The sequence below is a fragment of the Balaenoptera musculus genome, chromosome 20 (assembly GCF_009873245.2).
Source record: "Balaenoptera musculus isolate JJ_BM4_2016_0621 chromosome 20, mBalMus1.pri.v3, whole genome shotgun sequence".
Taxonomy (NCBI): Eukaryota; Metazoa; Chordata; class Mammalia; order Artiodactyla; family Balaenopteridae; genus Balaenoptera; species Balaenoptera musculus.
The window spans coordinates 6543093-6566216 of NC_045804.1; the positions used below are offsets into that span (position 1 = coordinate 6543093).

Consider the following 23124-nt stretch of genomic DNA (forward strand, 5'->3'; position numbering starts at 1 on the left):
CTTCTAAGGTATTACTTTTGCCCCTTGGGTTTTTGTCTGTTTCTGGATTCTCTGTTCTGTCTCATCGACTGATGATGTTTGCCTGTTTGCTTACACCACATTTTCTTCATAACTGTGGTTTTATAATGTCTTAAATTTGGGTAGGGACTTCCCTGGTGGCGCAGTGGTTAAGAATCCGCCTGCCAATGCAGGGGGCACGGGTTCGAGCCGTGGGCGGGGAAGATCCCACATGCCGCGGATCAACTAAGCCCGTGCGCCACAACTACTGAGCCTGCGCTCTAGAGCCCGCGAGCCACAACTACTGAAGCCCACGCGCCTAGAGCCCGTGCTCTGCAACAAGAAGCCACCACAATGAGAAGCCTGCGCACCGCAACGAAGAGTAGCCCCCTCTGGCCGCAACTAGAGAAGGCCCGCGCACAGCAACGAAGACCCACCACAGCCAAATAAATAAATAAATTTTTTAAAAACTGAATAATCTATTTAAAAAAAAAAGTTGGGTAGAATGATTTTAAGTCCTACCACTTTATTCTTCTTTTTCAAAATTGTTTTGGCTATTCCGATTCCTTTGCCTGTCCATATAAATTTTACAAACATCTTGTCTCTATACAATCTTTCCTTGTTTTTATAGATCTAGAGTGTTTCCAACACACCAAGCAATTCTCCAGTCCCCAGAGGACACCAACAGAGTGTCCTACAACTTTAGCTCAGTTCTGACATTATCCACCGGAAGACAGCATCAGATCCCACAGCGTAAGGGTTCAGTCCCACCCAACTCCCACCCCGCCATCCCCACCCCCGCTTTAGACACCAATTGCAAGTCCATGTTATTACATGTACTTCTGACCATCCAGCTATGAATCCGAGGTTCCCATGACTCCCTTTTTGGGTTCGATTAATTGGCTAAAGCACTTCACAGAGCTCAGGAAAACAGTTTACTTAGTAGAATACTGGTTTATTACAAAAGACATTACAAAGGATACAAATGAACCACTAGGTGAAGAAGTACATAGGGTGAAGTCCCGAAGGGCGCCAAGCTCAGGAGCTTCTGTCCCTGTGGATCTGGGGTGCATCATCCTCCTGGCACGTGAAGGCACCACTCCAGAAGCTCATCAAGTTTGTTGTTCAAGAGTTTTTCTGCAGCTTATCTCCAGCTCTGCTCCCCAGTGGTAGATGGAGCTGAAAGCTGCAACCTTCTATTCGCTTGGTCTTCCTGGTGACCAGCCCCATCCAGAGGCTATGTAGGGATCCCACCCTAGGTCACCTCATCAGCACCAACTCAGTTGTGTTCCAAAGGGCTTGTTATGAATCACAAAATATACTCCTATCACTTAGGAAATTAAAAGTGTTTCAGGAGCTCTGTGTCTAGAACAGAAGACAAAGACCAAATATATTTCTTATTATACCACCAGGTATAGACTTGTGCTACCCCAACTCTCTTTGTTCTAGGTAGGACTTTGACACTCAGATCAGACTTTGAGGGGATTCTAAGGGTGGGAGAAATGTGAATTTTATAGAAAAACTCAAAACCGGACATTCACCTGCTTCCTGGGAGAACAGATTGTATTTTACCTGAGGAACACAAAGAATGCAAATTTGCTTTCTTTTACTCACTGAGTTGGTAAGTGGTTACAAAAAGATTCAGACTGCTGAATGCTCCCCTCTAGGCTGCAAGGCCAAGTCTGTTCACTCTTTGACAGCAAAATGATCACAACACTTCTGACTTCACCTGCAAGATATTACTTATCCATTGGAAATATGTTTTTCATCAAGGTCAAAGAACTAAGGTGAAGTGGGAATCTGTGTGGTCTTCTGTGATTGTCAGGTCTGAATATACTGCCCTCCAATTCTCTGGTTTCTAGAATAGACAAGGCTGCAGCTCAACATGGAAGCTAAGGGCGGAGTTGAAGTGGGAGTAGGTCCCGCCTGCTCCACTGGTCCCCCTGGAGCCCGGAGCCGGGACCACCCTCTCCCCATGGCCTCCTTCCTGGGACTGGAGCCCTCGCTGTCCTTCAGCCCCTCCACTCCCAAGTCCTCTGCTCTTGCGCTGGACCTGGGGCCCATGCTGCTTCCCTGTAAACTGTCCACTTTGCTATCGGCCCTGCCCGTCTCGTGGAATTGTGGTGAGGTTCAAATGATCAAGCACAGAAAACATCTGGAAAGCTATAACCCAAACTGGCTCCTGTAGGGAATGGAAGGGGGAAGTGGAGAAGAGAGATCAGGGACATGCCTCATCTTCAAACGACTCTGATCTTGTTTCAAATTTTTTTGAACAATTATGAATTCCTTTCGTGATTAAAAAAAGAGTTTAGAAATGTTTACAGTGACTAAATATGTTACTGTAATAATGTATTTTGTGGTCTTCAAAGAGTTTCCAGCCTTGTTAAGCTGCCAGCTACTCTTCTACGCCTGTGTGGGGGTCGGTTGGCCCAGCTGTGGATACCAATGAGATCAACTGGGGTGGAACCTGGGTTCCAGGGGAGGTGGGGGCTAGAGGTGTGTCTCCATGGGGCTGTGAGGATGGCTCCTCCTTCCTCCCTCTGAGCTCCCAGGTATGGGACATGTGTTTCTCCCTGGCTGTCTGGCCAGACCAGCTTGCAGGCAGGAGCTGCGGTGCCAGAGAGAAGGATGATACAGAACAGAATGGAGTCAGCACAGAACACATTTTAAAAAAATCAATCGCCGGGACGGCAGCCCACCAGAGTAAGGGAGCTGGGCGCCAAGGCCATCATCCCAAGAAGCCAGCTTGCAGCTGCGGGTTCTGGGCATACTGATGGCTCAGCAGACACTGGGGCCAGCCTTGGCCAACTGTATTCAGTGCCCAAGGGCACAGCCGGGGGCTGGCACACCTTCACCAGGAAGTGAGGAGGAATGGAGCCGTGTGCATTTGTACTTGTTTATTTGCTGTTTGAAGCTCCTCGCACGTGGGTGTGGGTGTGAATTTCCCCATGTGGCTGGAGTCCGCCCAGGACAAGCACTTCCTTGCTCACAGCCCCTCCCAGGTCTGGGAAAGTGGCTGGGGGCACGGTCCATGGAGAACCCAGGAGACCACAGGAGCAAGAAAAGGGACCTGATAAGGAGACTACTGTTGTTCCTAACAGGGGCGGTCCCCACCCACTGTCACTCTGCTCATGATAGGAGGGCAGGTCCCCAGGATGACTCCGAAGAAGTGGGAGAGAGGCAGGGATGGCAGGGAGCCCAGGCCCCTCCAGCGAGCTGAGTACACCCGGTCACACTGAGCTCAAGTAACAGTGGCTCTCACCCCTCCGGAATTTACCTCCTGTCCCTCAGGCTCCGCAGTCATTTGGCTAGTAAGTGACAGCAGCTCACCGGAAACTCTTCATGTGCTGGGAACAAGTTCTATCCATTCCTCCTGGGCTGCCCAGGACCTGTTGGACAGAGGGAACCGGTGGTTCTCTGCTGGGGACTGCAGCTGCCCAGTGACCAATGGCTCAGGGCAGGAGTAAGAAACAACCCAGGTCCTGAGTCAGCACCACTTAAGACCTCAACCCGCTCTCATTCTGAACAAGTCCAGCCCATCAGGTTGGGAGAGACACCCAAACATCCCCTCCAACAGACTGTCGCTTACTCAAAACACAAATCTCCTCTATCAGCCCAAACAGAAATCATCATGCAGAGGGCAGCTTGAGGGCTTCCCTAATTCAGGAGCCAGCAGTTTGTTTTTTATGTTTTTTTATAAATTTATTTATTTTATTTTATTTTTTTTGGCTGTATTGGGTCTTTGTTGCTGCACGTGGGCTTTGCTCTGGTTGCGGAGGGCAGGGGCCACTCTTCGTTGTGGTGTGCAGGCTTCTCATTGCAGTGGCTTCTCTTGTTGCGGAGCACGGGCTCTAGGTGCGCAGGCTTCAGTAGTTGTGGCACACGGGCTCAGTAGTTGTGGCACATGGGCTCAGTAGTTGTGGCTCATGGGCTCTAGAGTGCAGGCTCAATAGTTGTGGCACTTGGGCTTAGTTGCTCTGCGGCATGTGGGATCTTCCCCGACCAGGGCTCGAACCCGTGTCCTGCATTGGCAGGCAGATTCCTAACCACTGCGCCACCAGGGAAGCCCGCCAACAGTTTTTGTAAAGGACCAGAGAGCAAAGACTTTTGACTTTGTGGCCACGTGGTCTCCATCACAACTACTCAACTCTGCCATTGCGGCATGAACACAGACAGACAATACATCAACAAATGGCTGTGGCTGTGTCCCAATAAAACTTTATTTATAAAAATGGGCCAAGGGCCGGATTTGGCCTGTGGAGTATAGTTTGCTGACCCCTGTTGTAATTCACCAGACCCCTGCTCAGGCAGGTCTGAGCAGCCTTTAAGACTGGCCATCCTCCCTAAACTCTGCACCTGCAGTATCCCTCAAGAGCCCGGATGTCCATCACTGCAGAGAGGAGAGTTTGTATGGGGGGAGAGGAAGCAGATGTTTGCTGAACTGAGCCCTCCACCCCGACCCCGGAAATCACTTCACCTTTGCCCAATTTAATTAAACCTGATCAGATACCTCCCCAGTGAACACGTGTTTGTGGCTCCATAAATCACCAAGGTAGGCCCCTTACTTACAGAGATGAACAAGGAGAGACCCTTCTGCAGGGGGTATGTGAGTCTAGAGAAAAAGCTGGAAGCCTGAGGAGGGACCATGGGGCTTAGGATCAAGCTGCTGTGGGAAAAAATGGGTTCAAGTCTCAGAGCTGCTGTCACTTACTAACCAAATGACCTTGGGCAAGTTACTTAATCTCTCTAAGCTTTATACTTTCCCTGATTTATAAAATGGAGATAAAAACAGTCCTTGGTTCCTGGAGCCCTGAGGTTTAGATCAGATAATACATGCAAAGCATTTAACGCCTAACATTTTGGGGGCAGGGCCGTACCTGCAGCTATGGCTGTTAACTTACTCAATGGGCATCTTCCATGTGTCAGACCTGTGCTAGGAACTGCTAGGTTAAATCTTATTTAATGCTCATAGCAACCCTATGAGGTAGCTCTTATTATCTCCATGTTACAGGTAAGGAAACTGAGTCTCAGAGAAGTAATAATTTGCCCCAGGGCACACAGAGTTAGTTATAGTCAAAAGGGAAGTGTGAAAAAAGAATCTGAAAGAGAAATAGCTATATATGTATGTATAACTGAATCACTTTGCTGTATACCTGAAACTAACACAACACTGTAAATCAACTATAGTTCAATAAAAACAAATAAAGGTTTTTTTTTTTTTTTTTAGGGAAGCATGATATACAAGAAGAAATGTACAAGAAGAAAAGGATGGGAGTGGGCAAGGGAGCTGCGGAACGTCTGCAGACAGTGGGCAGGGAAGCAGCTCCATTGGAATAACTGCATTTTCACTTTCTGGGGAGGAAGAGGGAGTTGCCTCTGAGCCTGTCTCTTGTACACCTGCCAGTCTTTCCCAGGAAAGGACAGATTCTTTGGGGGTTGTTGGGTGTATATCCCAGTGCCCCCGTGTACTGGGTTGGATGGTGTCTCTCAAAAATTCACATCCACTCACCTGGAAACCCAGGTCATGACCTTATTTGGAAATAGGGTCTTCACAGACAAAACCACAGTCAGGATTGACATGGGATCAGACTGGATTAAGATGGGCCCTAAATCAAATGAGAGTGTCCTTGTAAGAACCAGAAAAGGAAACATGGCAGGCGACTTAGGGACAATGGTGATGTGGAGATGGAGGCAGAGACTGGAGTGATGTGCCTACAAGCCAAGGATTGCCGGCAGCCTCCAGAAGCTGGGAGAGGCTGGAAGGATCCTTCTCTAGAGCCTCCAGAAAGAGTGTGGCTCTGACGACACCTGGATTTCAGACTTCTGGCCTCCAGAACTGTGAGAGATTAAATTTCTGTTCTTTGAAGGCTCCCAGTTTGTGACAATATGTTACAGCAGCTGCAGGAAATTAACACACCATGTGTGAACTTTTGAGGGTAGTTCCTGGTGTCCAGGTGCCCGGCACACTCTGAGGTCCACAATGATGTTAGTAGGATAAGAGAAGGGACAGGGAAAGGACACAAGAAGGGAGAAATCCACCGGTGGGCCAGGATGGGTTTGGAAAGCCAGGGAGTGTAATGCAAGTTTAAGGGAAGCCACTGCTAGGAGCCAGGAATAGGGGTGAAGTTAGGAAATAAATGGGAGGCGAGGCTGGCCGAGCAAGGATCCATCTCCTCTCTGCCTGAGAACTGCAATTAAACGGGGCTGGTGACAAGTTCTTCATTAAAGAAAGATGGCACATTCAATGAATGCATTGTTTGGTCGGCTTCCCTCTTCCACTTCAAGCTGCCCTCACCACCCCCACATCAGGGCCTGTGCCTGCACAGCTGTCCAGCAGACAATCTGAAACCACTCCCATGAAGCCATTCAACTTCTAGGTCAGAGCTGTGGTCAGGATGTGGGAATAAAACCAGGCTAGATGGTGGCCATGTATAGACCTCTATGTTGTGGCTCTGATCTTGGTGCCCCAGGGCCTGTGCTCTACCAGGATTCCCGTTGTCCAGGGCAAGCCAGCAGCACCTGGGTGACAAGGGAGGGGACTAAGGTTTCCCAGTAGCTTTTTGATTGAGAGGTTTCTTCCTGTCCCCACACTCCACCAAAGGCTGTTGTCATAGCAACAGCCCTTCTAAGCTGGACAGCTCAGGAGCCTGAGTAGTGGGACTGTTCCATAATCCGAGTGGTAGCTTGTCTCAAAGATGGTGACCAGGGACTTCCCTGGTGGCACAGTGGTTAAGAATCCGCCTGCCAACACAGGGGACACAGGTTCGAGCCCTGGTCCGGGAAGATCCCACATGCCACAGAGCAACTGAGCCTATGTGCCACAACTACTGAGCCTGCACTCTAGAGACCTCAAGCCACAACTACTGAGCCTGCGTGCCACAACTATTGAAGCCCACGAGCCTAGAGCCCGTGCTCCACAGCAAGAGAAGCTACCGCACTGAGAAGCCCATGCACCACAACAAAGAGTAGCCCCCGCTAGATGTAACTAGAGAAAGCCCGCGTGCAGCAACAAGACCCAGTGTAGCCAAAAATTAATTAATTAATTAACTAAAAAAAAAAAGATGGTGGCCATCAATTCCTGCCCTCCTATGTTCATACCACTGCCCCATTGGGAGGTAGAGTCCATTTCTCCACTCCCTGTAGCCACGCTGCCCTGTGGCTGCTTCGACCAAGAGAATATGGCAGAAGGGATGCTGAGCCATGTCCACACCCAACTCTTGAGAGGACCGGCCATTTCTACCTGCTCTTGGAGTTGTGAGCTGCCACTTAAGAAGCCAGGGACAGGGGCTTCCCTGGTGGCGCAGTGGTTGAGAATCTGCCTGCTAATGCAGGGGACACGGGTTCGAGCCCTGGTCTGGGAAGATCCCACATGCCGCGGAGCAACTAGGCCCGTGAGCCACAACTACTGAGCCTGCGCGTCTGGAGCCTGTGCTCCGCAACAAGAGAGGCCGCGATAGTGAGAGGCCCGCGCACCGCGATGAAGAGTGGCCCCCGCTTGCCGCAACTAGAGAAAGCCTTCACACAGAAACGAAGACCCAACACAGCCAAAAATAAAAATTAATTAATTAATCAATTTAAAAAAAGAAAAAAGAAACCAGGGACAGGAGATCTGTTCAAGATGGCGGAGTAGAAGGACGTGCACTCCCTCCCTCTTGCGAGAGCACCGGAATCACAACTAACTGCTGAACAATCATCGACAGGAAGACCGTGGAACTCACCAAAAAAGATACCCCACATCCAAAGACAAATGAGAAGCTGCAATGAGATGGTAGGAGGGGCAAAATCACAATAAAATCAAATCCCATAACAGCTGGATGGGTGACTCACAAACTGGAGAACACTTATACAACAGAAGTCCACCCACTGGAGTGAAGGAGCCCCACATCAGGTTTCCTAACCTGGGGGCCTGGCAACGGGAAGAAGAATTCCTAGAGAATCAGACTTTGAAGGCTAGCAGGATTTGACTGCAGGACTTTGACAGGACTGGGGGAACAGAGACTCCACTCTTGGAGGACACACACAAAGTAGTGTGTGTATCGGGACCCAGGGGAAGGATCAGTGACCCCATAGGAGACTGAACCAGACCGACCTGCTAGTGTTGGAGGGTCTCCTGCAGAGGCAGGGGGTGGCTGTGTCTCACCATGAGGACAAGGACACTGGCAGCAGAAGTTCTGGGAAGTACTCCTTGGCATGAGCCCTCCCAGAGTCCGCCATTAGCCCCACCAAAAAGCCAGGTAGGCTCCATTGCAGGGTCGCCTCAGGCCAAACAACCAACAGGGAGGGAACCCAGCCCCACCCATCAGCAGACAAGTGGATTAAAGTTTTACTGAGCTCTGCCCAACAGAGCAACACCCAGCTCTACCCACCATCAGGAAGCTTGCACAGCCCTCTTAGATAGCCTCATCCACCAGAGGGCAGACAGCAGAAGCAAGAAGAACTACAGTTCTGCAGCCTGTGGAGGGAAAACCATATTCACAGAAAGATAGACAAAATGAAAAGGCAGAGGACGTTGTACCAGATGAAGGAACAAGATAAAACTCCAGAAAAACAACTAAATGGAGTGGAGATAGGCAACCTTCCAGAAAAAGAACTCAGAATAATGATAGTGAAGATGATCCAGGACCTTGGAAAAAGAATGGAGGCAAAGATCGAGAAGATGCAAGAAATGTTTAACAAAGATCTAGAAGAATTAAAGAACAAACAAACAGAGATGAACAACACAATAACTGAAATGAAAACTACACTAGAAGGAATCAATAGCAGAATAACTGAGGCAGAAGAACGGATAAGTGACCTGGAAGACAGAATGGTGAAATTCACTGCTTCGGAACAGAATAAAGAAAAAAGAATGAAAAAAAATGAAGACAGCCTAAGAGACCTCTGGGACAACATTAAACGCAACAACATTCGCATTATAAGGGTCTCAGAAGGAGGAGAGAGAGAAAGGACCCGAGAAAATATTTGAAGAGATTATAGTCAAAAACTTCCCTAACATGGGAAAGGAAATAGCCACCCAAGTCCAGGAAGTGCAGAGAGTCCCAAAGAGGATAAACTTAAGGAGAAACACGCCGAGACACATAGTAATCAAACTGGCAAAAATTAAAGACAAAGAAAAATTATTGAAAGCAGCAAGGGAAAAACGACAAATAACATACACAGGAACTCCCATAAAGTTAACAGCCGATTTCTCAGCAGAAACTCTACAAGCCAGAAGGGAGTGGCATGATATACTTAAAGTGATGACAGGGAAGAACCTACAACCAAAATTATTCTACCCAGCAAGGATCTCATTCAGATACGACGGAGAAATCAAAAGCTTTACAGACAGGCAAAAGCTAAGAGAATTCAGCACCACCAAAAAAGCTCTACAACAAATGCTAAAGGAACTTCTTTAAGTGGGAAACACAAGAGAAGAAAAGGACCTACAAAAACAAAGCCATAACAATTAAGAAAATGGTAATAGGAACATACATATCGATAATTACCTTAAACATGAATGGATTAAATGCTCCAACCAAAAGACACAGGCTTGCTGAATGGATACAAAAATAAGACCCACATATATGCTGTCTACAAGAGACCCACTTCAGACCTAGGGACACATTCAGACTGAAAGTGAAGGGATGGAAAAAGATATTCCATGAAAATGGAAATCAAAAGAAAGCAGGAGTAGCAATACTCATATCAGGTAAAATAGACTTTAAAATAAAGAATGTTACAAGAGACAAGGAAGGACACTACATAATGATCAAGGGATCAATCCAAGAAGATATAACAATTATAAATATATATGCACCCAATGTAGGAGCACCTCAATACATAAGGCAACTGCTAACAGCTATAAAAGAGGAAACTGACAGTAACACAATAATAGTGGGGAACTTAAAAATAAAATAAAATAAAATAAGATAAAAAGAAAAAAGACCCAATGCAGCCCAAAATGAATAAATAAATATTTAATTAAAAAAGAAATAGTGGGGAACTTTAACACCTCACTTACACCAATGGACAGATCATCCAAACAGAAAATTAATAAGGAAACACAAGCTTTAAATGACACAAGAGACCAGATAGATTTAATTGATATTTATAGGACATTCCATCCAAAAACAACAGATAATACTTTCTTCTCAAGTGCACACAGAACATTCTCCAGGATACAACACATCTTGGGTCACAAATCAAGCCTCAGTAAATTTAAGAAAATTGAAATCATATCAAGCATCTTTTCTGACCACAAAGCTATGAGACTAGAAATCAATTACAGGGAAAAAAACGTAAAAAACACAAACACATGGAGGTTAAACAATACTTTACTAAATAACCAAGAGGTCACTGAAGAAATCAAAGAGGAAATAAAAAAATACCTAGAGACAAATGATAATGAAAACACTACGATCCAAAACCTATTGGATGCAGCAAAAGCAGTTCTAAGAGGGAAGTTTATAGCTATACAAGCCTACCTCAAGAAACCAGAAAAATCTCAAATAAACAATCTAACCTTACACCTAAAGGAACTAGAGAAAGAAGAACAAACAAAACCCAAAGTTAGTAGAAGAAAAGAAATCATAAAGATCAGAGCAGAAGTTAATGAAATAGAAACAAAGAAAACAATAGCAAAGATCAATAAAACTAAATCTGGTTCTTTGAGAAGATAAAAAAATTGATAAACCATTAGCCAGACTCATCAAGAAAAAGAAGGAGGACTTCCCTGGTGGCTCAGTGGTTAAGAATCCGCCTGCCAATTCAGGGGACACAGGTTTGAGCCCTGGTCCGGGAAGATCCCACATGCTGCGGAGCAACTAAGTCCGTGCGCCACAACTACTGAGCCTGTGCTCTAGAGCCCATGAGCCACAACTACTGAGCCCACGTGCTGCAACTACTGAAGCTCGCGTGCCTAGAGCCCGTGCTCCACAACAAGAGAAGCTACCGCAGTGAGAAGCCTGCGCACCGCAATAAAGAGTAGCTCCCACTCACCGCAACTAGAGAAAGCTCTCACGCAGCAACGAAGACCCAACACAGCCAAAAATAAATAAATGAAAGAAAGAAAGAAAAAAGAAAGAAAGGGAGGAAGGAAGAAAAAGAGGGAGAGGACTGAAATCAATAAAATTAGAAATGAAAAAGGAGAAGTTACAACAGACACCACAGAAATACAAAGCATCCTAAGAGACTACTACAAGAAACTCTATGCCAATAAAATGGACAACCTGGAAAAAATGGACAAATTCTTAGAAAGGTATAACCTCCAAGACTGAACCAGGAAGAAATAGAAAATATGAACAGACCAATCACAAGTAATGAAATTGAAACTGTGATTTAAAATCTTCCAACAAACAAAAGTCCAGGACCAGATGGCTTCAGAGGTGAATTCTATCAAACATTTAGAGAAGAGCTAACACCCATCCTTCTCAAACTCTTCCAAAAAATTGCAGAGGAAGGAACACTCCCAAACTCATTCTATGAGGCAACCATCACCCTGATACCAAAACCAGACAAAGATACTACAAAAAAAGAAAATTACAGACCAATATCACTGATGAATATAGATGCAAAAATCCTCATCAAAATACTAGCAAACAGAATCCAACAACACACTTAAGAGATCATACACCATGATCAAGTGGGATTTATCCCAGGGATGCAAGGATTCTTCAATATACACAAATCAATCAATGTGATACACCATATTAACAAACTGAAGAATAAAAACCATATGATCATCTCAATAGATGCAGAAAAAGCTTTTGACAAAATTCAACACCCATTTATGATAAAAACTCTCCAGAAAGTGGGCATAGAGGGAACCTACTTCAACATAATAAAGGCCATATATGACAAACCCACAGGAAACATCATTCTTTTTTTTTTTTTTTTTAGAAAGAAGGTTTATTTATTTATTTATTTATTTAAATTTATTTATTTATTTATTTTTAGCTGTGTTGGGTCTTCGTTTCTGTGCGAGGGCTTTCTCTAGTTGTGGCGAGGGGGGGCCACTCTTCATCGCAGTGCGCGGGCCTCTCACTGTCTCGGCCTCTCTTGTTGCGGAGCACAGGCTCCAGACGCGCAGGCTCAGTAGTTGTGGCTCACGGGCCTAGTTGCTCCGTGGCATGTGGGATCTTCCCAGACCAGGGCTTGAACCCATGTCCCCTGCATTGGCAGGCAGATTCTCAACCACTGCGCCACCAGGGAAGCCCCAGGAAACATCATTCTTAATGGTAAAAAACTGAAAGCATTTCTTCTGAGATCAGGAAGGAGACAAGGATGTCCACTCTCGCCACTATTATTCAACACAGTTTTGGAAGTCCTAGCCACGGCAATCAGAGAAGAAAAAGAAATAAAAGGAATACAAACTGGAAAAGAAGAAGTAAAACTGTCACTGTTTGCAGATGACATGATACTATACATAGAGAATCCTAAATATGCCACCAGAAAACTACTAGAGCTAATCAATGAATTTGGTAAAGTTGCAGGATACAAAATTAAAGCACAGAAATCTCTTGCATTCCTATACACTAATGATGAAAAAATCTGAAAGAGAAATTAAGGAAACACTCTCATTTACCATTGCAACAGAAAGAATGAAATGCCTAGGAATAAATCTACCTAGGGAGACAAAAGACCTGTATGCCGTAAACTATAAGACACTGTTGAACGAAATTAAAGATGATACAAACAGATGGAGAGATATACCATGTTCTTGGATTGGAAGAATCAATATTGTTAAAATGACTATACTACCCAAAGCAATCTACAGATTCAATGCAATCCTTATCAAATTACCAATGGCATTTTTTACAGAACTAGAACAAAAAATCTTAAAATTTGTATGGAGACACAAAAGACCCCAAATAGCCAAAGCAGTATTGAGGGGAAAAAATGGAGCTGGAGGAATCATACTCCCTGACTCCAGACTATACTACAAAGCTACAGTAATCAAGACAATATGGTACTGGCACAAAAACAGAAATATAGATCAATGGAACAAGATAGAAAGCCCAGAGATAAACCCACGCACCTATGGTCAACTCATCTATGACAAAGGAGGCAAGGATATACAATGGAGAAAAGACAGTCTCTTCAATAAGTGGTGCTGGGAAAACTGGACAGCTACATGTAAAAGAATGAAATTAGAACACTCCTTAACACCATACACAAAAATAAAGTCAAAATGGATTAGAGACATAAATGTAAGACCAGACACTATAAAACTCTTAGAGGAAAACATATGAAGAACACTCTTTGACATAAACCACAGCAAGACCTTTTTTGATCCACCTCCTAGAGTAATGGAAATAAAAACAAAAATAAACAAATGGGACCTAATGAAACTTAAAAGCTTTTGCAAAGCTTTTAGGCAGAAGACCTAAATAGACATTTCTTCAAAGAGGACATACAGATGGCCGAGAAGCACATGAAAAGCTGCTCAACATCACTAACTATTAAAGAAATGCAAATCAAAACTACAATGAGGTATCACCTCACACCACTTAGAATGGGCATAATCAGAAAATCTACAAACAACAAATGCTGGAGAGGGTGTGGAGAAAAGGGAACCCTCTTGCACTGTTGGTGGGAATGTAAATTGATACAGCCACTATGGAGAACAGTATGGAGGTTCATTAAAAATCTAAAAATAGAATGACCCAGCAATCCCACTACTGGACATATACCCAGAGAAAACCATAATTCAAAAAGGCACATGCACCCCAATGTTCATTGCAGCACTACTTACAATAGCCAGGTCATGGAAGCAACCTAAATGCCCATCGACAGATGAATGGATAAAGAAGATGTGGTACATATATACAATGGAATATTACTCAGCCATAAAAAGGAATGAAATTGGGTCATTTGTAGAGACGTGGATGGATCTAGAGACTGTCATACAGAGTGAAGTAAATCAGAAAGAGAAAAGCAAATATCGTATATTAACGCACATGTGTGGAACCTAGAAAAAGGGTTCAGATGAACCAGTTTGCAAGGCAGAAATAGAGACACAGATGTAGAGGACAAAGGCATGTACACCAAGGGGGAAAAGTGGTGGTGGGGGTGGTGGTGGGATGAATTTGGAGATTGGGATTGACATATATACACTAATATATATAAAATGGATAACTAATAAGAACCTGCTATATAAAAAATAAATAAAATAAAATTCAAAAATTGAAAAAGGAAAAGAAAAAGAAGCCAGGGACGTTAAGAATCTGCCTGCCAATGCAGGGGACACGGGTTCGATTCCTGGTCTGGGAAGATCCCACATGCCACGGAGCAACTAAGCCCGTGTGCCAAAACTACTGAAGACCGCACACCTAGAGCCCACATTCCACAACAAGAGAAGCCATCGCAATGAGAAGCCCGCTCACCACATCGAAGTGTAGCCCCTGCTCGCCTCAACTAGAGAAAGCCCACTCGCAGCAATGAAGACCCAACACAGCCAAATATAAATTAATTAATTAATTTTAAAAAAAAAAGGAAGCCAGGGACATACCGCTGGACAGAGAGGCCACGTGGGGGAGCCCTGAGCTTCCACCTCGGACATCCAGCTCAGTTGGGCCTTCAGATTACCAGAGCCCCAGGTGCTCTCTGATACAGCTGCACAGAGGCCCCGCTCCCACGGCCGAGGAAGAATGGGCCAATTGAACCTCATCAACCCACACAACCATGAGAGATAAAAATATTGTTTTAAGCCTCTAGATTTGGCGGTAGTTTGTTTACACAGCTCTCAGTGGTAGGAACATTCTGAAAGAGTAACCCCAGTCTTATTCCCTGGCTACTTTGGGGCAACTGAACCCCCCCACACCATACTTCAAGTCCATGATCCCTCATTGATCCCTCATTGATGATTTGGCCCAGTGGTGTCCCTGGTAACCGGCCCTGGTTACGAGGCTGAGTTGTTGGGTGGTGCTGCTCCTCCTAGGATTGGTAGGAAATCTTTACATTAAAATCAACAAATATCTGTAAAGCAGCTAGGAGGTCTCTGGCACTCTGAGGAGCTCAAAGAGACATACAACACTTTTTGTTTGAAGAGCGTTAAATAGCTTAGCAAGCATGCTAACTTATTGAACATCGTTTTACCCGTGACAACCATGAAAGAGCAAGGCAGGCATCATTCCTTTTGTTCCTGAACAGGAAAGTACACAAGACCACACAAATAGAAGCAGCAGAGCCAGAGCTGAAAGCCAAGTCACCTGGCTAACTACCTGTCCACAGCCCTCCTTTGCGCTGTACCCTGATTGTCCCCAAACCATCCAGATAGCAGTTTGGGGCTCGGTCAGGCCCATTTTCCCAGGTCAAAGGAACAGAAAGCTGGGGAAGAGAAAGTGACCACAGGTGCAACATATGTGTTATAATTATGGGCCCTAAATTTACTTTCCTGAGTTCTGCCCTTAGTTGTAATAACTTGGCAGTTACTTACCTTGCTGAGCCTGTCTCTGTCCCTGTAAAGGGAGATGCACTTCTGCAGAGAGCTGCTGTGAACCCAGGGGGAGGGCGGGCTCTTGCGACTGTCTCCAAGGACAGAGCGCGTGGAAGTGGCCCTTGGGGATTCTGGAAGCTAGGTCACCAAATGCAAGCTCTCCGCCTTGCTCTGCATGAGTAGTGTGACGTCCCCTGGCAGCCATGCTGTGAAGAAGCCCAAATCAGCCCACATGGGGAGAACCGCCCAGCCAAGCCTTTTCTGAATTCCTAACCCAAAGAAACCATGAAAGATAAGAAGATGGCGGCTGTTGCTTGAAGTCACTAAGTTTGGGGGTTATTTGCTGCACAGCAGTAGATAACTGGAAGAGACTGGGTTGGCGGGGGGCAGTTAGTGGGTTGAATGGTGTCTCTACCTCCCCTTCTCCCCAGCCAAAAAAACAAACAAACAAACAAGAAAAGATACATTCCCCTGGAACCTCAGAATGTGACCCTATTTGGAATAAGGGTCTTTGCAGATATAATTAAGATAAAGATCTTGAGGGAGTTCCCTGGTGGTCTACTGGTTAGGATTCAACACTTTCACTGCCATGGCCTGGGTTCAGTCGCTGGTTGGGGAACTGAGATCCCGCAAGCCCCACGGCACAGCCAAAAAAAAAGACAAAGATCTTGAAATGAGATCATCCTGGATTGGGATGGGCCCTACATCCAGTGACAAGTGTCCTTATGAGAGACAGAAAAGAAGACACAGAGACACAGGTGCTGTGAAGCCAGAGGCAGAGATTGGAACGAGGCTGCCACCAGCCAAGGAATGCCTGGAGTCACCAGAGCTATAAAAGCCAAGGAAAGAAAGAAAAATAAATTTTAAAAAAGGCAAGGAATGATCCTCTCCCTAGAGCCTTCAAAGGGAGCATGGCCTTGCTGACACCTTGATTTTGGACTTCTAGCCTCCTGAACTGTGAGAAAGTAAATTTCTGTCATTTTAAGCCACGAAGTTTGTTGTAGTTTGTCATGGCAGCCCTAGGAAACTAACACAGAGGTGAGAGGCAGTTCAGGACCTGCTGTTATCATGACAGTAACTGTATTTTATGACTCCTGAATCAGACGCAGAACTGACAAACAGAAGTGCTCCTCTGTTCCTCGTGGGAACAAGAGGACAGAAGCTGTGTGGTCAGGACCTCTTGGATGATGAATGATGCCTGTTTGTCACAGCCAGACCCAGAGCAGACAAAAGATCAGGGCAGGAGGCAGACAGGAGCTGTCTATCTGTCGTAGTTCCTTACAGAAAAGTTCACCTAAAACAAAAATAAGCAAAAGTATGAATGACCTGTGTGTGTGTGGCGGGGGTCTCAGTCTCTTGACCCTAGAGTTCAGGTTACCTCCCTCTAATCCTCATAATTCAACTTTTTGGCAGAGGCTGGCCAAAAAATCCTTCCCCAAAAAAATCTTGTGCGGATTTGGAATGAAATCGTCATGCAGCTGGAGTTGGTGTAACTAAAATACGATGCTTCACAGGAGCACGGACATCTGCAGTGGCAACAGGTTTTGAAAAAAGGGGCTGCAAACTTCAGTGCCGACAGGGCCAGGCAGGTAGCATAAATGAGAGAAGGCTGAGTGTGGGAGACAATAGGGAGGGGTGAAGAGTGGGGCAAACGGAAGGGCTCCAGCTGATGCCTCTTGTGTGGGAACGTGGCCGCATCTTCCAGTTTTCTAAGAGAAGCTGGAAATCTAGATTTACATATAACATCTGATTTTTAAGTTCTAGTGATCAATGCAAATTTTAAACATTGGGTGGATAAAATGAAATGTGTCTGGCAATTCCCTGGTGGTGCAGTGGTTAGGACTCCGTGCTTTCACTGCCAAGGGTCCAGGTTCAATCCCTGCTCAGGGAACTAAGATCCCACAAGCCCCGCAGCATGGCCTAAATAAATAAATATTATTAATAATAATAATTTAAAAAATGAACCGTGTCTGTAGACTGGATTGGGCCTGAGAGCTGCTGTTTGTGACATCTGCATCTGTGACCATTTAACCCAGTCTGGCACCATAGATGCCTTGCAAGTCTCCTCACCCTCCTCACAGTGGTTCAGTCATCAGTTCTGGAAGTTCTGACTCCACCATGGAACAGGGCGTGCTTCTGACCTCTCCTCTCCACCACCAGTGCCGTCAGCTCCCCATCCTCTCCCACCTGGACCAGCAACCCTGGATCCCAAGAGACACCCCTTTGGGGGCCAGGTCAGGCCTCGGTGGTCTTGCCCCAACCTCATCACCAGCCTTCAGTCCTCCTCTCTCCCTCCATGGTCCCTTTTCTTTTCTTTTTTGGCTGCACTGCTTGGCATGTGGGATCTTAGTTCCCCGACCAAGGCTCTTAGTTCCCCTGCAGTGGAAGCACGGGAGTCCTAACCACCGGACCACTAGAGAAGTCCCACGGTCCCTTTCATGAGCCACATTGGGTTACTCGTTGCTTTCTGAACCCACCAGGACCCCATGGCCTCCAAGTCTCCTTTCATGCCGTTCTCTCTGCTTAGAATTCCTTTCCCTCCCGCCTTTGAATTCCTCTCAGAGTTCCTGGCCCAGCTCAAATCTCACCTCTTTTCTTATTCTCTCTTGGATTCTCCCACCCTCATTCCTGGCATCCATGGAGTCCCCCATCTTCATTCCCGTGGACTTAATGTACGTCTGTGACTGATATCACCCCATATCCCAGCGACTGGTTGATATTGACCTTGCTGATTAGATTACACATGTCTGGAGTCAGAGACTGACTCAGTTTCCTTTGTACCCCATGCCCCTGGCACAGCCAAGGAAGAATTTGATAGACAAATTTTGTGACCAGAATCTAGAACCCACTGGAACCCATGAGAAAGTTCCAATGTGAGGGCTTGGGAAAATGACTGAGACATCAAGGACTTTTAAAGTGACCTTGGGACTTCCCTGGCGGTCCAGTGGTTAAGACTGCGCTTCCAATGCAGGGGATGCAGTTTCGATCCCTGGTCAGGGAACTAAGATCCCACATGCTGGGCGGCAAGGCCAAAAAAATAAATTAAAAAAGATAATAATAAATAAATAAAGTGACCTAAAGAACTGTCTCCCTGTGCTGCCATCACAATGGCAATGCCATCGACTAGGCTGGCCATTCTAACCATCGACACCCATTATTGCTATACGACTGTAATCAAGGGCGATACCAACTCATACGTACACAGGGTTTTACACATCACATAGCATGTGCTGTGGGTTGAATTAAGCCCCCCACTCCCCAAAAAAGATATATTGAGGTCCTAACCCCCGGTACCTGTGAACGTAGCCTTATTTGGAAACAGGGTTCTGTAGATGCTATCAAGTTAAGATGAGGTCATACTGGATTAGGGTGGGCCCTCAATCCAGTATGACTGGTGTCCTTTTAAGAAGACCATGTGATACAAAGCAGACATTGGAGTGATGCAGCTGCAAGCCAAAAAAAACAAAAAAAACAAAAAATGCCAAAGATCTCCAGCAGCCACCAGACGCTGGAAGAGACAAGGAAGCCTTCTTCCCTAGAGCCTCAGAGGGCACATGGCCTGGCTGACAACTTGATTTTGGACCTCTAGCCTCCAGAACTGTGAGAGGATACATTTCTGTTGTTTGAAGTCACCCACTTCGTGGTACGGCTGCCCTGGCAAACTCATACAGCATGTTTACATCTATTCTTTGATTTGATCCTCCCAACTGCATGTTACTATCTGTGATAGCCAGCCTCCATGATGGCCCCAGCGGTCCCACCTCCTGGCATTCACTTCTCTGTGTAGTTCTTTTCCACACTGAATAGGGCTGACCTGTGTCACTATAAGCAGATAGGGTAGGGGGGCCCTGGAGAGAGAGAACCAGGCATGGCTTTCTTGACAGAAGAGAAGCCATTTTTTTAAAAATGTTTTTAATTAATTTATTTTTATTTTTGGCTGCGTTGGGTCTTTGTTGCTGCGCACGGGCTTTCTCTAGTTGCGGTGAGCGGGGGCTACTCTTCGTTGTGGTGCGCGGGCTTCTCACTGCGGAGGCTTCTCTTGTTGCGGAGCACTGGCTCTAGGCACGCGGGCTTCAGCAGTTGTGGCACATGGGCTCAGTAGTTGTGGCACACGGGCTTAGCTGCTCCACAGCATGTGGGATCTTCCCAGACCAGGGCTCAAACCCATGCCTCCTGCATTGGTAGGCAGATTCCTAACCACTGCGCAACCAGGGAAGTCTGAGAAGCCATTTTTGGTCAAAGCCATTTCGTGATCTAAGCCTGGCCACAGTGCTTGCCCTTGAACAGGTCACAGTAATTAATGGTCTTAAGGGAACAAAAGAATGCAGAGACAAAGGACTGTTATCGGGCAAGAGAATTAACAATAGTAAAGATAATATATCAGTTGTAAAGACTGCCAGTTCTGTTTCAATGGTAAAGATTAGCCTGAGGTGCTCAACCACCAAATCAATGGCACCTAAGGGGTGACGATGACCTTTTGTGACTTCAATCCACTAAAGTTTGGACTCTGTCCGCTGCCCAAGCCCTTCATGAGAATGCATGTACCCTTAGCTTAAACCTTCCACAATTTTGCTGTTCGGAGAGACACTGCTTTGGGAAAGATCCTTGGTGTTCTCTTTACTTGCTGCAGGTAATAAATCCTTTCTTCTCCTGATCTTTGGCTTGGTTGTGTCTTTCGGCTTGAACATCCACCAAGAGGCGAACCCAGTTTTTGGGTAACATAACCAATAAGATCTCGTGCAAATAACAGTGTGTGCCTTCCATGATTCAGTCACTATGTTCAGTTTCTGCCTTGCCCTCTCTCGGAACACTTGCACTGGGAAAAGCCCACAGCCTGAGGCCACTCAAACAGTCTGTGGAGAGTTCTTGTGATGAGGAACTGAGGCCTCCAGCCAACAACCAGCTCCATGTGAGGGCACCATCTTGGAAGCAAATCCCCCAGCCCCAGTCCAGTTATTTATTTATTTGGCTGCTTTGGCTCTTAGCACTCGGGATCTTTTGTTGAGGCTCATGGGCTTCTCTAGCTGTGGCGCGTGGGCTTAGTACCCCAACCAGGGATCAAACCTGGGTTCCCTGCCTCGGAAGGCGGATTCTTAACCACTGGACCGCCAGGGAAGTCTCCCAGCAGACATCTTGGCTGCAGCCTCATGAGACACTTCAAATAATCTGGACCTCCCAGATAATCCACTCCCTGATTCCTGACTCCCAGAAACTGTGTCATAATAAATGCTTATTGCTCTTGTGCCACTAAATTTCACGGTAATTTGTTACGTAGCACTAGGTAGCAAATATGTGTTTTCCTATCTCAACCGAGGCAGTGTGCATGGTAGTTAAGAGTACAAGTTCTGGAGTCAACTATCACTTACTAGTTACTGACTCTGAACAAGTTACTTTGGCTTCTTTGAGTTTCCTCATTTTATAAGCATGTAGAACAATTGTATCCACTTTAGAGACTGTTGGGAGGAACAAAGGAGTTAATACATAACTTATAACAGTCCCTGGCACATAGTAAACATTAGCTATTGTTATCATATGGGTGAGAAAAGAGCTGCTTAGCGGTTGGGCTGCGTCCTGGACCCAGGTCTCCTGACTTCCTGCCCAGTGTTCATAGTTTAATTGAATGCCTGGGGATAGACGCCCTGTGAGTCTATCATTTCTATCATTCTCTCCCCCTGCAGCTGGCTGTTTTAGCTGCAAAGCCCTGTCAACAGCTGGCTGCACACATTGTGCTGGTCGTGGGGAGACAGCCAGTAGGGGTCAGACTGTGGTCCAGCCCCGGGGAGAACTCCTCAGCCTTTGCAGGAGGAGTGTTAAAAAGGCATGCAAGAGGGATCCCTGGTGGTCCAGTGGTTAAGACTCCACGCTTCCAATGCAGGGGGCACGGGTTCAATCCCTGGTCGGCAAACTAAGATCCCATGTGCTGCACGGCAAAAAAAATTAATTAATTAATTTTAAAAAAAAGAAAGGCATGCAAGAGCAGGCAGCAGCAGGCTGGGTACCATCTGAGGGGGCTGCTCTGGATCACATTTCGTTCGTTGCCAGGGTGGGTCCAAGAACAGGAATGAGCCTTGGTTAGGAATGGCCAGGAGAGTGGGACAACCGTTTTTTTTGTTTGTTTGTTTTTTGTTTTTTTTAAATTTATTTTATTTATTTTTTTATGGCTGTACTGGGTCTTCGTTTCTGTGCGAGGGCTTTCTCTAGTTGTGGCAAGCGGGGGCCACTCTTCATCGCGATGCGCGGGCCTCTCACTATCGCGGCCTCTCTTGTTGCGGAGCACGGGCTCCAGACGCGCAGGCTCAGTAATTGTGGCTCACGGGCCCAGTTGCTCCGCGGCATGTGGGATCTTCCCAGACCAGGGCTCGAACCCGTGTCCCCTGCATTGGCGGGCAGATTCTCAACCACTGTGCCACCAGGGAAGCCCGGGACAACCGTTTTGAAATGCAATATGGTTATTAGGGCGAAAGTGTTGTCAGGAGTAAATCTCTCTGCACGGCTGCTTTCGTTTAAGCAGATCAAAATGACCTCGGACAAGCAGAGGCCAAGGAGCCAAAGGCTCCCCCTGGAAGAAGTACCCACTCCCCTTTTTTCCTCTTAAGTCTGTGGCTCCTGCCCCACATCTGATAATAGGAAACAGTGAATGCCTGTAGTAAATGAGGCAATGGGGAAAAAAATCAGAAATAAGAAAAAGCAGTGGCATTTGAAATTTACCTTTGAATGAGCAGTGTCACCTATGAAAATTGGATGCAAAGAATTTCCAGGTGTGCTTGTAGCTTTCCAAAGACTCCTCGTGGCAAGTGTAGCCTTTTGGAAAACATCAAGTGAGGTCACTGGGTGTGGTTTTTCCAAAACTGTCCCTGAAGAGTGGTAGAATATGCCACCCCAAAATATGCCTCTTAGGCACAAGGGTTATTTTGAGAAACAGCACAGAGGAGAAACTCTAGAAGCAGAGCCACAATTACCCTTTGGCAAGAGAAATCTACATTTATAGAGGAAATCTCCATTTGTAGTGGTGTCTTCCTCTCTGTGCCAGGAAAAGAAGGATGGCTCTAAATCCTGACAATCTTATCAATGGAGAAGGTGTGACAGAAATCTGCATAACCTTACTCTTGTTTATCACGATGCTTTTCCTTTTTCCTTTTTTCTTTTTTTTTAAATCTTTTGGCCGTGGCACGTGGGATCTTAGTTCTCCGATCAGGGACCGAACCCGCACCCCTGAAACCGCGACCCCTGCATTGGCAGCGTGGAGTCTTAACCACTGGACCACCGGGGAAGTCCCCACACCTCTCTTTTGTCTTAAGCTGAAGATGGTATCTAAGTCTGAATTCTAAGCCACCTCTTTGAGTTACTCACTTTTCCCCTGGTTATTCCCCATGTATACATGAGGTAAACATGTTAATAAACATCTGTTTGTTTTTCTCTTGTTAATGTGTCTTCTGCTACAGAGTTCCCAGCAGAGAACTTAGAAGAGTAGAGGGAAAATTACTCTTCCCTGCTCTACATCACCAAGACCTAAAATGGCCCATAACAGCATCCAAGGCCCTCACTCCATCCGACTTGCATTTTCTCTGGAGCTCTACCATGTCCACAAAGAGGAGTCTGGGTGAGAAGGGGCAAGACCAGACATCAACAGAAAATAATTCAAGATAACTGCCTCTGACCTCCAGGGAGAGGAAGGACCTCCAAGGGGTCAGCTCCCTGAACAAATGTTTTGA

At 46.1% G+C, this 23124-nt stretch overlaps 1 long non-coding RNA gene across 1 annotated transcript in view; it reads right to left on the reverse strand.

The window, feature by feature from the left end:
• Window positions 1-1379: 1379 nt before the first annotated feature.
• The window catches only part of LOC118886530, a 32401-nt gene continuing 10656 nt past the window's right edge, over window positions 1380-23124 (reverse strand). The window contains exons 2-3 of the long non-coding RNA XR_005017757.1: window positions 3275-3386; window positions 1380-1855 (exon numbers count right to left, since the gene is read on the reverse strand). This is a non-coding gene — a long non-coding RNA (uncharacterized LOC118886530). The remainder of the gene's footprint in view (window positions 1856-3274; window positions 3387-23124) is intronic.